At 32.4% G+C, this 13,224-nt stretch overlaps 1 long non-coding RNA gene across 1 annotated transcript; it reads left to right on the top strand.

Annotated features, from left to right (window-relative positions):
• The first annotated feature begins 9,258 nt into the window (after positions 1–9,258).
• Positions 9,259–12,790, top strand: LOC146935623 (uncharacterized). Its single transcript, XR_015030289.1, has 2 exons — positions 9,259–9,611; positions 12,514–12,790. It is a non-coding gene; the product is annotated as an uncharacterized LOC146935623 (long non-coding RNA).
• The last annotated feature ends 434 nt before the right edge of the window (positions 12,791–13,224 follow it).

Here is a 13,224-nt window from a genome sequence, read left to right on the forward strand (position 1 = left end):
AATCGGTCTCCTTAAACAATTATTATAAAAAATGATTGTTTTAAGGGAAAGGTAACTAGTGGATCATTAATTAATGTATTAGATTGGTATATTATTTAGGAGTAGGTGGAGTTTCCACTTTGGATTTTTATCAATATATTGATTCATTGTTAGCACATGGGCTATTTGTTCCAAATTGATTCAAATCAAAAAGGCAAAACTGATTAAAAAAATTGAAAACCACACAGATCAAATCCAATTTTGGATTCATTTTTCAAAACCTAATCGAATCAAACTAAACCGTATGTATAAATTTTAATACCTATTTTTTTTTTTACTAGGATGTCTGTCCTTTTCTATGTATAGCAAAAATGCATATTCTTGTAAAAAAAAAAAAAAGTGCATCTTCAAGTAACTGATCAAGTTATGCAAAAATAAAAGACAATTAAATGAGAAAATTGTAGACCTAACATAATTTTACTGCACCATATTCACAACAACTCATCCAAAAACCTCCTGCACAAAAACTGATAACAAAAAAACAGGCCTATATGACTGTGCACCATTTATGCATTCTTCTTCACAAATATTGTAGCTTCCTGTTTATGATTGCATCACAGTAAATCCAATGAAGGAATGTGGTGACAAAGAAGGTCGATAGTTCGATCCCTTCCTCCAACAAAAACCTAACAATACTAATATTTGTCGCTAAAATCAACCCTAAACCAGAATTCTTATCTTCTCCAAAATTCACCGTTCCGTAATTTCCTAATAGACCATACACAAGCAAATCATACCACAACAAATCTCTACACCTCAAAATCCCTCTTCCCTTCACCAGTCCACTAAACTGTTTATGCAATTTCTGCTGCTGTGATTCTTTTTCCTTTGTCAAGAATTTTGAATCTGCATGTTTTCCTTATTACTACGTCCAATCTTGTTGGTTGTTATGTCAATGATGTTTTTGTTAATTGGCTAGTTAAAGCCATCAATATATGTTAAACCGTTTCATATTTTCCACAATATATGTACTTACATGATCATAACTGTTTTGAACTTGCAACCAAATCTAACACTAATAAACGTATATGCATGGAGCAAAAGAGAAAGTTGTAACCAATAATCAAAGCAGTGGCGGATCTTGACTAAAAATGTGGGGGGAGCCAAATAATTGTAACTTATATATACAAGTTGTTTCATAAAATAAACAGAAATTGGTATGTGTTGCAGTTGTTCTCAAGGCATAAAACCACCTCAAGATCATTGGTTCGAGTCCTGCCAAGTAATTTTTTGTGATTGTGAATAAAATAAAAATGCATTGTAAATATGGAAGAAAAAGAAAAAGGAGACAAATGGGGAATCGAACGAATTGAACCCATGATCTCTCAACCAATTCTCCTTCAGTTTCCACTGCAACACTTGTGAAATACCATATAATTTGTGACTAATATAGTATATATATACAAAACCTGGGGGGAGCCATGGCTCCCATGGGCTCTTGAGAAGATCCGCCACTGAATCAAAGTAACCTCAAGAAACAACGACAACAGACCTAACTTTAATCTAGTAACCAAATGTAAAACACAAATCAGAAGTGAAATCAAAGTATTAAGATAAAGAGAGAAGAGAAATAAACACACCCATATTTGTTCACCCAATTCGGTCCAATAATGACCTACTCTCGAGTAGAGATCTATCTATTTCACTATTAATGCATGTATGGCTCCACTTGTGGGACTAGGACCGAGACTTTTTGATTGTGGGTTTACTATGGGATAGACAGACAGCCATCAAACGCTTCAAACAAAGTGGTCAAACACGAGAAAACGTGTTGACACTTTTGGCCAAATATGAGAATGTTTTTATGATATTTGATTTTGACACTATTGGCTTACTAGCTTGAGCGGTTGTTGACCTTTTAGAAAGAGTTCACTAAATGCCTTAATTTATTTTGATTTTTCGTCTAAAATGTGCAAAATCGCAATATGTTTTTAGTAAGTATATATTCACGGGTCAAATTTTGTTCCCCAATTTTTTAGTCATGTTTAAACCATCGTAAGAATCTCCATCATAAAATTTTAGAATTTTTAATTGAGGGAATAATTAATTATGAATTTTTTAAGAAATTCATAACTATGAGGAACAAAAATTTGTAATTAATTTGTCCCTCGCTTAAATAATCCAAAATTGTGTTTATGTTACGAATATGCGTGCGAAATTAAGGAATGAAATTCGACCCGTGAGTATATGCTTACTCGGACAAAAAATTACGATCTTGCACATTTTGGTCGAAAAATCAAAATAAATAGAGGCGTCTTTGAAATGTTACAAGAGTTTGCAGATCTTTTCTATGTACTTTTATAGGGGCCTTGTAAAAAAAAATCAACTCAAAATTCGATTTCTATGTTGTTTTCGTTTTTGAGTATTTGACTCTTTAAAAATTCACAGGGGGCGTTTGTTTGACGGTTGAAAATTTTACTCCTTTGCGTAACCTTTTATGGGAATAATAATGAGCATCTTATTCCTATGTATTTTTTAAAAATTGTGTTTGGTAATTAATGGTCAGATTTATGGGAATTATTTGTGATAATGGGTATATAGGTAGTTATATCAATTTTATTACTATTTACATGATAATCTTTTACTCTCGCCCACTTCCTTGGGAATAAAATCATGACCGTAAGTGGAAGTTATTATTTTCCAAGAAATTCTTTATTCCCGGGAGTTCATTTTTTAACTTTGTAACAAACATTTTTTATTTGCAAAAAAAAAAAAAAAACAATATTCATTCATTCAAATTGATAGAGTATATCAGATACAAACATCACTAAAAACGTAAGGGATGAATATGCGAACAAACTCACAGCACCCAAGTTAATAGCATACAACGGCAAAAAGCCTACAAATAATATGATAAAATAAGTCACCGAAATACTTATGCTCCCGGATCTGCAACGTTGACGCCCAAATCATTGATTGAATTTGTAATTGAATGATGTTGATCTTTCAATAAGAACTAAACGAACATCGTGATAAAACACAAAAATCAAACGCCGCACAAGACGGTGAACAACACAACGTCGCACTTTGACGACGAAATCACAAAAAACACAAAAGGCAAAACTTGATATATGTGAAAACAACTTATTTAGATTGAAAGAAAGGGAAAAAGATGTAGAGGGGTGATTCTAGGTCAAGAAATGACCTTTAACCACCCCTCCTCGTTAAATAAAGGAGAAAGAAAGTTTAGGAAGAAGTTGAAGTTTCTATCAATAGAAAACTCGGGCCGAAAACGTTGTAACAAACATAGGAATATATAATTGCAACCTCCACATTCTTGGGAATAATTTTTTAAACCAGGAAACAAACACTCCCATAATTAATTGGTTCTTAGTTGGAAAATTCTAATTTGATGAGGGAGATCTGATTTTAAGGTTCTAAACAATCCTGGACAAAATTATAAAAAAAAAAATATTCTACCTCTAAGCCATTTTCTGAAGTTTATGATCCATTTTTTTATTTTAGTCCCTCGACAAAAAAAAATTGTTATAAGAGAAAAATAATTGTTTTAATGTAAAAATGCCACTCAATTGAAATCAAATACAAAATTCATACCACACAAAAAAAAAATATAATTATTCTTCAAAAAACAAATATAATTATCACCACTCAATTTTTTTTTTCATAAATCACAACTATTTTTTATTCATTTAAAAAAGAAAGTTTTGCCATCATACATCAGATTTGTCAACTACTCTCATGTGATATGTCATAACATTTAACCACACATTAATGACAAATCAACTATTTATTTATATTTTTTCACCCAAACAAATTCATCTCCCTCATCTCTTTTTATGCTTTCTTCTTTTTCTCCACCATGAACCACCAACACTGGCCACCTTCCGGACACACCCCAACCTCCTTCATGCAACCTTTTTTAAAAAAATAACCACATATTATTCATCACATCATTACTAAAATCAATTTTTCAAAAAAAGTTATTCATCACAACATTTAATATATAATTCTGACTAAATATAGTGTTCGTCATCTACCAAAACAAATGTTTTTTTTTATGAAGTGTTCTAAAAAACGAATAGTCTTTTTTGTACACTAAATACAATTAGTAGATAATTATATTTACATACACGCCATTTCTGTATACACATCACAACTAAACTTTTTTCTTACGTATTTATCTTCTTCATTTCTTCAAAACAATATATAATCACACAAAAGAATATACTAATCAAACTCTTCCCGATTTTCCTTTATCTTGTATTTAAACATCTCCTTCTTTGTAGTTTGTTGAAGTGATAAGAACATCATTCAACTTTCCTGCAAAATATAATATTTTTCAATTTTATTAGCAACATACAAAACACCGATTCATCATTTCCAGCAAGAAATTTATACTTAAGTTGGTCATTTATTTTGTTGAGGATTTATGTACTAAACTAATTAATTTGTTTTTCTCTTCATTTACTTACCGGTGTCACCTTTCTTTGTGTGTAGTTTGCTGAAGAGACAAGAACTTTATTCAACTTTTCTACAAAAACATTTTTAGATCAAATTATTGTAGTTGAAGATAAACAGAAATAATGAAGATCAGAAGAACAAAGAAGAGGTACATTTTTTTTTTTTAACAGAGGTACATGTTAGACTATGAAAGAGTAAATTACTTACCGGTGTCTTTTTTACAGGATTTCAACTACATGTTTAGTTGAAAAATGAACAGCTTTCAAGTTTCCTGCAAAATAAAATTAAAGAGAAGACGGAGATTAGAAAGTTTGAAAAGAAGAAAAAAGTATAGAAATTTGTCATCTTCTTTTTCTTCTACCCTGATTTGTTGACATCTTCACATCTCTTGTAATGACATTATTTTTCAAAATTTATCTTGGCAAGATTGTGGTTTGGGAGAAAGAAAAGTGAGAATGACAAATATGAGTGAAAGTGAGTTTGAATATATGGTTTCAAAATATTGGTGTTTTAAAATTTAGGGGGGGGGGGGGGGGGAACTTTGAAATATGTGATATGACATGATGTAAGTGATGAATGACTTTGACAAACTAACCTTGAAAAATGAGTTATGTGTAAAAGTAATGGAACCATAAGAATATCAGTTAGATTTTGTCAACTCATTAGAGGAAAAGGTGTAAAAATTTGTAACCATGTAGTAATCATCGGCCATGAGTGGGTGGTCTTCAGTTCCGTCAGTTGTCAGGTGCTGAAGCGGGGTCTTTAACAAAACTGTTTTCGCCGGTGGAGGTGAAGCAAGCTATTTGGGACTGTGACAGTTTTAAAAGTCCGGGTCCGGATGGCGTCAGTTTTGGTTTTATAAAAGAATTTTGGGAGTTAATTAAGGATGATTTTATGAGATTTCTTACGGAATTCCATCGTAATGGGAAGCTGACAAAGGGTGTTAACTCTACATTTATTTATTTAATTCCTAAGGTGAGCAGTCCGCAGAGGCTTAATGATTTTTGACCTATTTCTTTGGTGGGATGTATGTATAAGGTGCTTGCGAAGGTTCTTGCTAATAGGTTGCGTAAAGTTGTCAGCAGTGTTGTTTCTGACTCTCAGTCCGCGTTTGTTAAAGGGAAACAAATTTCAGATGGTATTCTAATTGCAAATGAAGCAGTAGATGAGGCGAGACGTATGAATAAAGAGTTGCTTTTGTTCAAGGTTGATTTTGAAAAGGCATACGACTCGGTGGATTTAAATTACCTCGACTCTGTGATGGCCAAAATGAATTTTCCAACTTTGTGGCGGAAGTGGATATTTGAGTGTGTGGGAACGGCAATGGCTTCGGTCTTAGTAAATGGGTGTCCAACAGATGAGTTCCCCATTGAGAGGGGTGTTCGGCAAGGTGATCCACTTTCTCCGTTTTTATTCTTGTTAGCCGCAAAAGGATTTAATGTTCTAATGTCAGCAGTAGTGGGGGCGCAACTTTTCAGTGGCTATGGGATAGGTCCGGCAGGTGATGTTAAATTGACTCATCTCCAATTTGCGGATGACACTTTGATTATTGGTGACAAGTGCTGCTTGAATGTGCGTACTATGCGTGCGGTGTTGCTTTTGTTTGAGGATATTTCGTGGCTGAAGGTGAATTTTCACAAAAGCATGTTGACAGGTGTGAATATCTCGGATTCTTGATTGTTGGAGGCTGCTTCGGTGATGAATTGTCGTCAGGGGACCATTCCTTTTATTTATTTGGGACTCCCAATTGGTGGTGATTCAAGGAAGTTGCATTTTGGAAACCGGTTGTCGATCGCATTGTTACTCGCCTGTCGTCGTGGAATAATAAATTCCTTTCCTTTGGTGGCCGTCTGGTATTTCTGAAGTTTGTCATGTCCTCTCTTCCGGTTTACTTTCTTTCCTTTTTTTGAGCCCCTGTAGGTATAATTTCTTCTATTTAATCTATTTTTAATTTTTTTTGGGGGGGGGGGGGGGGGGGGGGGTGAGGATAGAAGGAAAATAACTTTGATTAATTGGGAGTCTATTTGTAATCCTAAGGAGGATGGTGGTTTGGGGGTTAGGAGGGTGGGAGATTTTAATATTTCTTTGTTGGAAAAGTGGTGTTGGAGGATGTTGATCGACAAGGGTGGGTTGTGGTATCGTGTATGTGTCTTGAATGTCGAAGCTTCACACTAAAAATAATTTGTTTGTGTGACTTCACACTGATTTAAGCAACAGACACGGCTTGCACAGCAGCTTGCTGCACAATGGAAACAGCTTCACACTTGTTCTTGGGTTGTGACAGTTACATCTCTCTTTGGCTAGGTATTTCATCAGTTCTTCATGGAGAGCTTCGACATCATTTCTTGCAGTTTACACATATGGCTGGTTTACCGAGGTTCTCTCATCTTTATTTACGGATAATTTGGTTTGCATTTGTTTGGATGATTTGGAAGGAAAGGAACAACCACGTCTTCAACAATGCGGCTTTGAATCCTTCCATGCTCCTAGAAAAAGTTAAACTTAATTCTTTTTTTGTGGTTAAAATCAAAACAGGCTGCTTTCTCTTACAATTATCATGACTGGTGGAAACATCTATTACCGTGTATGGGTGTCCATTAGTTTAGTTTGTTTTGATAGTGCTCTCTTTAATTGTGGCACTCTGATGTTGTAAATATTTTTGCTTGTTTCATCCTTTGCACACCTTGTGCAGGGTGATACTGTTTATATATATATATATATATATATGGGGTTTGCTAGAACACACCCACTAGTTTTTATGTGGGAGTGTTTTAGCAAAGCTACACCTTAAGGTGTATTTAACCACTTTTTAGTTATTTACTTGCTAAAATACTCATTCTAAAAAATAAGTGGGTGTATCCTAGCAAATGCCTATAGGATTTGCTAGAACACACCCACTTGTTTTTGTTAGAAGGTGTGTTATAGCACAATACACCTTAAGGTGTATTTATTAACTTTTTAGTTGTAACTTGCTAAAACACTCCCACATAAAAACTAGTGGGTGTGTTCTAGCAAACCCCTATATATATATATCATCATTTTAGCTTGTTAAAAAAAAATAATAGTTAGATGACATCATTAGTTAGAAAAAGTAAATTTTAGACACAATTTACCCTTAATTCAACGACGTGGCAGCAAAGCATTGATGGGTAAAAATTGGTTTTCCACAACATCTTTTTATATTAAGAAGGATTTTTGATATCAGAAAAGCAATCTTCTTTTTCTTTTGAACCGTGGGCCTTTCTCAAAATTTTACATTTCTTATAGTTTTTTGAACTGTAGGCTTTTTTTGATATGTCATACTTTTCTCACAATTTTAAAATAATTTGACCAAAATAATAATAATAATAATAAAATAACAAAATTAAAATCTAGCAAAAGAATAACAATTAAATAACAGTAAAAATATTTTATTATTTGAATAATTATATGTTTTAATACATGTATTTTAAGGTATTTTAGTAAATATAATAAATTACTTTGAGTAGTTATTAAGGTATTTTAATTTTTTTATAGTAGTATTTTAGTGTTTTTTTTGAAAAATATGTTATTTTAGTTTTAAATTTATTAGTGTACGCGCCGCCAAAACAGAGTGCGCTCCAGCACAACGCCATTTTTTGGGTTGATAGCACCGCAATCCTGCAATATTTTCATGCTATTGTTTTTTAGGTTGGCCGCACCACAATCCCACAATTTTTTTATACAATTATTTTAGCCACACGTAAAAATAAATCCTGGATCCACCTTTGAGTTGAATTGCTTTAGTTTATGTTTGATTCTACAATGATAAAAATTGATTTTCAACGAATAATTTTGTAAAAACGATTTTACTTAAAAGATAGGTAAATGTAAAATGTTTTTTTCCTCATACATTTATGTAAAAGTGTGTTGTACAAAATATTTAAGTGTAAAACAAATAACATTTAGACTCAAAAGCAACAAATTTTAACTTCAAATTAATATCAATTTAAGAGGTAAAATCAATTCTACTTAAAAGCAATTAAACATATCAAAATAAATATTTACACTCTCAAAATCAATTTTGACTGCTCCAAAGTTTAGAATCCAAACATTTAAATAAGATTAAATATATTTTTAGTCATTGTAAAGAAGTTAATAAAATAAGTTATAATCCTTTGTCAAAAAAAAAGGTTAAATATGTTTTTGGTCCCTATAAATTTGGGAACTTCTAAGTTTAGTCCTTACTTAATTTTTAATAGGTTTTTAAGTCCTTAAAAAAATTACTTCTAATTTTAGTCCATGTTACAACAAAGTTTGTTTAATTATCCTTAAACTCTTAAATTTTTGAACGATTTTTTTTTTAAGACAAGTTTAGATCACTATGAAAGGTTCATTTACCAAAATTTAGATTTTTTTTTTAACATGAAACAAATTAAATATGAATTTTTTAAAACGGAAAAAGTTAAAGATAAAATTAACAAAATCTGGACGTAGAAATTAAATTTTTCGACAATTTTTTGCAGATGAACTTTTAGTAATGTTCTTAACACGTCTTCAATTTTTTTTTTAAAAAACTCAAGAGTTTAAGCATAAATTAAACAAATTTAAATTGAGGAGGGACTAATATCTTTTTGGTCCCTATAAAATTGGTAGTTGGAATATCGATGTTGCCTCTTGATGCATGTCCTCTCTCCTTGCTTATATAAAAAAAAGTTAATAAAATAGTAAATTATAATCCTTTGTCAAAAAAAAAAAAGTTATAATCGTGGAAATATTAATTACTTTTTGTCTTACCAAAGCATAGGTTGAACCGGTTTGTGAGTAAGAAAAAGAAAATGAAAAAGATTAAACCGGATTAGGACAATACTAACCCTTCCTTCGTTGTACTGTCCCATTCTCACTCAGATAGATGGATAGGGTTTCAACTTTCAATATCTTCACCAAAACGATTGCTGATCTCCGAACGCACTTCTCAATTCTTCACCAAATCGATAAGCGATGCCATGAAATCTGCTTGGAGGTAGTGTTTAGGGTTAGATGTACCTGTTGTGGAATGTACCGTTAAGTACCTTGAAGCAGGTACATCTAACCCTATACACTACCTCCAATTTGACACAATATGGAACCGTAGGGAGGGTTATTTCTTCATTCTGATGCTGCTGCTACTGCTCAAAATCAATCCCACAAAGGTTATTTCTGTTTGTTCTTGTTTATTACCACTTTATATCTGATACACTAGTTACTTACTTTTCTTTGTATACTATGAAAGGGAGGGTAGTTAGCTTTGAAGCACCGACACATACACCGGACACGACATTGACATGTCGAAACTGGTAATAGTTTGCGAAAATGAATTGTTTGAATGTAATCACACGCGTCAGTGTCGTGTGTCGTGTATCAGACACCGGACACACCTTTGATCAGAGGTGTCAGTGTCGTATCAGACATCTTACACGCCTTTGATCAGAGGTGTCGGTGCTACAGAGCTTTTGATCCGACACCGACACAATATTGAGACATGTAATTACAATCAATTATGTCATTTTCTCAAATTATTATCCGTGTCGTGTTCTGTTTGTATACATGCTTGTGCTTCATATGCAGTTAATTGCCTTTTTTTAAGAGAAAATAATTGCAATTAAGTGAGTAAGAGCTTTATATACTCTGCGAGAGAATTTCATTGCAAAATGCATAGGTTCCAAATCATTGGGAGCCTTATATATTCATGTTGACTGGATTAGAATATGACTTTAATGATTTTTTTGTTAAGAATACCTCTTCAAGTTGATTCAATCAATGTTTTCTATATTGTTTTTAGATGTGTTATAGGGTCTGTTTAGTTGGGGTTTAGATGGAGCCGAGGCGATGTGAGGGAATATTTTAAATCATATTTGTTTGATTAAATTTTTATGGAGGGAAGAAAAATTCCACCATAAAACAATTATTTCCTGTTGGACTTTAAAACTAGTGAATTATTTACTGTTCGTCAATTTATATCTTTTCTGTATCTTCTTTCTATACTCCTTGTTTTACTTTGTTTCAATTGTTTATATCTTTGTTCTTTGTTTTTTTTTATCGACTTTTTTATAAAAAAAATTGATTAATGATGGTTTGATTCTGAATCATTTGGTGATTTAGATTGTAGAGTGAATTCTGTAGCTGGTAACAGTGCTTAATGGTTTTGCAATTACTGTGGTTTAAAAGTGTACATCTGGCTTTTTCTTTGGAAGAGTTATTTTCTGCTTGTCATTGTAATTTCTATTATGAACACATGAAGCACTGGCTCAAACACTGACCATACATACACACCGATAATAATTTGAGAAGATAAAAACAATTCAATAAAACCTCACGTGTCAGTACCTGACACACTGACACATGTTTGACACTGGTTACGTAAGTATTAGTATTACATTTTATATGAATGAATTGTTGGCTGGTGGTGTGTTGAAGTACATGCAATTTTGCAGGAATATTGATTTCTAGTTGTAAACAATAGCCCTTATTTGACATTTCTGGCAAATTTGATGTTTAAATGCTATTGCACACACATAACTCATCTGAACATCTATCTAGTATGTACATTTTAATCTCTTCAGTTTGAGTAAGGATCCCTTAACCATTATTGACTGTGATACTGGAAACTTCATATACTTTCTCTATCCCTTTCTTACATTTCCCATGAATAACCTTAATTATGCTCTTTTAATGGATAACCTTAATTGGGTGCCAGCACATTTTTCCTTAGAATACCTTGATTTGAGTTGGATAGACCTTCAATTGAGGGGCTTCAAGTGCCGAGTACACTTCCTTGTCTTCAAGAAACAACTTAAGGCTACTATTAGAATGCTTCAGTAGAAGAATTGTTGAGGCAATTAGAGAAACAGAATGAAAGAATCATGAACTCTGATTTCATTGATTATGGATTCGGATATAGTATTAGCTATATATATATATATATATATATATATAGCGAAACTATAACAAACTTAATTGAATTAGTAATGAAATGAGTGGGATTGCAAATTGAAATTCTGTTTTTGGATTCACAGTGCATTGATTCAACCACATATCATATATGAGTCATTATTGTCTTCAACCATCCAAACAATAAAACCATTTTTAAAACAATTTTCATTATAATTGTCTGAAATATGAACGTTCATGTCGAAGGACTATATTGGTGTACTGTAACAGTAACAATCTTATATAAATATATTCCCTTCCCATCAACCTATCCAGCACTAATTCAACTTCAAAAGTAGTCTGATATTTACCTGTACTGAAAATCAATAAACTCTACGACAACAAATTAGAACCTAGAAGAAAAACTAATATCCAATTCAATTAAACACAAAATCAGCCAACAGAACAGAGTTGATAAAATAACCGACAAATATAGAAAAACTTAAGACTGCCTTAGAAATTTACAAGTCTGAACGTAATTATTTTCTGCATTATAAATTCGTTTATAATATGCATTGCTGAAAAGTAAAACTCACATGTATGGAAGCATGTTATGTGAACCAGCAAATATTTGAGTAATCTGAGTGGTTTTGTTTGAACTTGAATGTATGAATGTTGTGTGTAATGTGTATAGCACTCATATGGTTTTGTTTGAACTTGAATGCATGAATGTTGTGTTTACTGTGTATAGCACTAATATGGAACCATACACTCATTTGTTGGACTGTCGAAATTAGTGGATTATACGAATAAATTCTTATTCACATGTTAGAAATATGGATTGTCGGATTTTGTGTATCGTGTAATATCACTATCCTCCATAGCTGCCAACATTCAAACACCTTTGTCTAATATGGGTTGTTTCTATGCTTGAACATGTTTAAGGTGAAGAGTTATGAGTTGAAGGGTAGGGTTAGTTATGCTGCTGTTTTATGGGATTGTTATTGGTGGGTTCTTGGTTGGTGTGTTTGCCATTGTGAATATTGTTGGCTTGTTGGTGCAGAGTGAGTTTTACTATGTTTGCAAGAGTTATCATCGTCAAGGGATTGATAGAAGTGTTTTGCATGATCATTTTGTTGGCAGAAAACTAAAATTTGTCTTGTTTTTATGTTATGTTTATCACAGGCTGAAGATTTGGGTAGAGAACCCACATTAGATGAGGTCTTCGTAAAAACCCACTCCAAGAACAAGAACCCACGTTACTGTTTCAACAACTGTAATTTCCTTGATTAATCATATTTTATAAAGGGAATGATTACACATCTAGATGGCTCTTTCATGTCGTCCAACTCATTCAAGTTAACTGTAATTTCCTTTGATCTTATTTTTGTAAGCACCGATTCTTTACATATGTATAAAAAAGGGTTTGTTCAAGAATAATAGATAAAACATAGAATTCTATTAATAACTGTATTCTTATTTTATTCAAAAGGTGTAAATAGCTTGTATTCAACTAGTAATGAAATGGTGTGTATTCAAATGGTATAACCCCTAGGCACAATTTGACCATGTACGAATTAAAGACGACTAGGGGTTGTACCAATGATAGAGAAATGATACTCTGGGGAAGCCTAATGTATGTTAACAACTAGAAGAATTTTCTGATGATAAGCTTCAACTTCATGTAGGTACTGCCTTGCTTCTCAGGATCAATGTTCACACAACAATTACATTAATAAACACATCATGGCCATTTCTTCGTTTTCGGTCACTTAACAATCATTTTATTGTGATATATTTTTGCTAAAATCACGGCATCTTTTCAGGTCAAGAAAGAAGTTCAAACATCAATGTATAGAAAAGCAACCCAGATTTAAATAAAACAATTACGAAAAA

This window comes from Medicago sativa, chromosome 3, assembly GCF_051527215.1.
Source record: "Medicago sativa cultivar Bolivia chromosome 3, Bolivia_mono, whole genome shotgun sequence".
Lineage (NCBI taxonomy): Eukaryota > Viridiplantae > Streptophyta > Magnoliopsida > Fabales > Fabaceae > Medicago > Medicago sativa.